This window comes from Aplysia californica, unplaced genomic scaffold (assembly GCF_000002075.1).
Source record: "Aplysia californica isolate F4 #8 unplaced genomic scaffold, AplCal3.0 scaffold00455, whole genome shotgun sequence".
NCBI classification, from domain to species: domain Eukaryota; kingdom Metazoa; phylum Mollusca; class Gastropoda; order Aplysiida; family Aplysiidae; genus Aplysia; species Aplysia californica.
Genome location: NW_004797725.1, coordinates 566,168 through 569,919, shown reverse-complemented (window position 1 = coordinate 569,919; position 3,752 = coordinate 566,168).

Here is a 3,752-nt window from a genome sequence, read left to right as displayed (position 1 = left end):
TATATATCTGCCTGTCTGTCTGCCTGTCTGTCCGTCTATCTATCCATTTCGTATCTATCTAACTATTCAAATGTCTGTTTACCTAAGTATCTGTCCGCTTTACGTATCACTCAATCTCTCCGTGTATCTAACTTAACTCCTCGGCTATGTCGTATATTAATAGAGGGAAAAATGTGTGTGTGTGTGTGTGTGTGTGTGTGTGTGTGTTTGTGTGTGATTGTGTGCATATATGTGTATGACAGATGGATTTGAGAACATAATAATCAGAAGCCATAGATTCATAGACATTATCTGTCTCCACCGTCATTGCTGGACTGGGGTCTTTCGTTTGCTGCTCGCAATAGCCCTTTGTTTTTGCTGAGAGTTGGGGGGTTTTTTGGTTTAGTTTTCTGTTTGTTTTGTTGTTGATGTTGTTTTGTCGTTGTTGTTTTTTTTTGGGGGTGGTGTTTTGTTGTTGTTGTTGTTGTGGCTTTGTTGTTGTTGTTGTTGTTTGTTTGTTTTTGGTTGTTGTTGTTGTTGTTGTTTTTTTGGGGGGTGCACTCGACTGGACATCAGGGAAGGTCAAAGCCGGCCATGACACAGCGTACGCCTATTGTCTTGGAGTTGGAAGACAAACGGATTTTCATTTACTTGTTCATTTGGGGGTTTTTTATAGGGGGGGGGGTGCTTAACGACTTTGAGTTGACTCTACAATGTCCCTTGCCATCCCTAGGTTACACTGAACGTTTCTATTTATTATTCTGCTTTGGGACGATCTCAATACGGATGCTTTCTACAAATGACTCCCTTTCGTCAGGTCTTGTCAGAATCGTGCATACTCAGCATTATTCAAGAACACCGCATAGGCTGTTTACCTTGTGGGTTGTGGGCTTTTGTAAAAAGCACTTGTCTATGATTTGACTTTTAAAAACAAGATACACAACAGATAACTGCACTTCATTCGGTAAAATATTGGCATAGTAACTGTTACGTAGCATAATAATATAAACTGTAACAATGAGAGTTGCAGTGATATGAGTTCCATCGTTTTATTATGACAGTGTGAATCCTTTAGTGTAAAAGACAGAGTTGTTTTGGGGGTTTTTTACGCAAAGGGGTCATACACACAAAAAAAGTATTGCTTGCCCCGACTTATGACTTTGCGACTTGTGCAAGTGAAGGCCTACATAATACCTCTCTGGGACTTGGGGGTCAACAGGGATTCAAATTGTCATGAGTGTAGATTTCTTCCCTCCGAAAATGAGAACATTTATTTCAATGGATTTTATTACAGTTTCTTCTTCTTTCCTCTACTAGAGTTTAGTGCTTGTCGACTACAGAGTACAGTCGAACCTGCTCAAGCGGCCACCGGTCCAAGTCAATATCGATAAATGCGAACGATAACTTCCCTCTTGCGTTTATTATTATTATTATTATTATTATTATTATTATTATTATTATTATTATTATTATTATTATTATTATTATTATTATTATTATGGCACTGTCCAAGACGTTCGCCTATCCAAGACAACTACTTTTCTTTTTGACAATGGGTAACCGTCTTGGACAATTTTGACTCTTTATTCTACAACTTAAATGTAACGTATACACGGCTATACTTACATTTACTTTTATGGTTTATTTTCTACGTTTGTATAAAACGCAATCCATTAGTATTGGGTAAGATTGAATAAGAATGTTCCTTAGACCTGTTCATGCAAGCAATCTCTTCTTCCACGTTCTGCTGCTCATGTGTCTTTAGCGGACATACGAGACTTCCGAAGTTTCCTCATCAGAGAAATAAATGCAATTTGTCCCTCAAATATCAGGATTGGAGATATCGATATTACCCCCCCCCCCCCCCCCCAAAAAAAAAAAAACGTTTTTAAAAAGAAAAAATGGGGTAAATTATGTAATATATAAGTAAATTAAGTAAATTAAATTATTAAATAAATAGATATATATATATAAGAAAAAATAAGAAAGAAAAAAGAAAAGCAGCCACCCACTGAGTATACATTCACGAACGCCACCCCAAAAAAACCCTGCGTTATTCAACTTATAGTGAGACAAGCACATAGGCAAATTGACGAACAACCAGAAGTCTCTTTGAGTTTTCACCTAGGCTATAATAATATAACATGGCGGGCGTGCTCTAAGAGGTAGGACCTCCAGAAACAGCGACTTACTGTAATTATGACACAATATTCATACCATAAAATAATAGTTTGGAAGAGATCGAACTGGCCGGTACCCAAAGACTGAACAGTCCAAACCAGGGACGTGCATTCAACCAGAGATATTCAACCATTAAATGGTCACCGCTCAAAAATGGCTCGTCAACCTCCTCGACCTCAAAGACTAAACAAAAATGCTAATATTTAATAATAATAGATAGCATTTGTATAGCGCAAATCCCCGCTCAACAGCAAGCTCTATGTGCTTCACAATCTATATTTCTACAGAACAGTAAAAAGAAAAAGACTCTGAACATTGTAGACAGCTATTTTTATGTACTGTTTTTGCCATTCATTGCTTTTTAATACTTATGTGAAAAATTACCTAGTACACAGTCACGAGTCAAGTATAAAACCCATCCTACAGAAATACTCAGAAACTGAACCTTCCTCTTCTTATTTCCCACTTCAAGTTCAAGCTACACTTGCCTGCAACTTCCATCTCACGTTGTAACCCTCGGTTTGTTTACCGTTCCCTAGACTTCCATCAAAGCTGACTCATCTCAGCGACACACAACAGGATTCAAAAGTAAGGTGTGCTGATCATACTCTTCCTGTTTATGCCTAAACAATAGGTCTCAGTATTTTTCAGTATAGAATTAGAAGCGTACTAACATAACAACGGTCATTCAGTGCAGAGAATAAGCAAGACGGACAGAAAGAAACAACATGGGAAAGGGAAACAAACAGGACATACCAGTGGCGCCTTTCAACGAGCAGCCCAAAGCAGTAGCCCACGTACAATCAATATCAGGATGCGAAAGAAGAAAACCAAATAAGATTTTTTTAAATGCCAAGTAGCTCTCCGTTTCCTAGAAAATAGAAGTCGGTCAACACCAAGCCATCTCAGAGGCGGGAACAGAATACATAATGGAAGACTGTCCACCCCACTTGAGCCTTTTCTTTTCGCCTGGTGTAACAGGAAGTGCAGAATGACAACCAGGTAGGTCTGTCATATTGGGCATATAACATGCAATCGTCTGTGACAGACTTTAATGGTGTATCCGTGACATAAGGTCAAATACGTTTTACATGTACTTAGATTGGTCTCAAATTACACATGTTATAATGTTATCCACAAACACAATTTGATACTTTTTATAACTCGTATAAAGTGGTATACTTTAGCGTAAAATACTCTACACCAGGGCTTACCAAACCTTTTGGAAGTGGGCTGAATGAGTGGAAGAATTCCGAGTGCGGGCTGGATAATTTTGTTCAATGCAATACATTGAATACATGAATATTTTTTTAAAAGACGACTAACCTATTGATTTTTCAATTCACGACATACGAAACAGGGGTGAGCCACCTGGAACGAAGGATCCCTGTTTGCTGTTTGCAGAAGAAGTAAAAGGAAGATTTGTCACATTTGCCGGTCAAGATTGTGACACATTGAGCGAGAAGTTACGAAGTCTAGTCTAACAATATGTTGTTGGTTTTGTTGGTTTTTTAACTGTAGAGTTCAATAAAAGTTTTGAAATATTTTGGTGACCAAGTCTGGCATGTTACAAATGCATCTTCCAAGCCCCC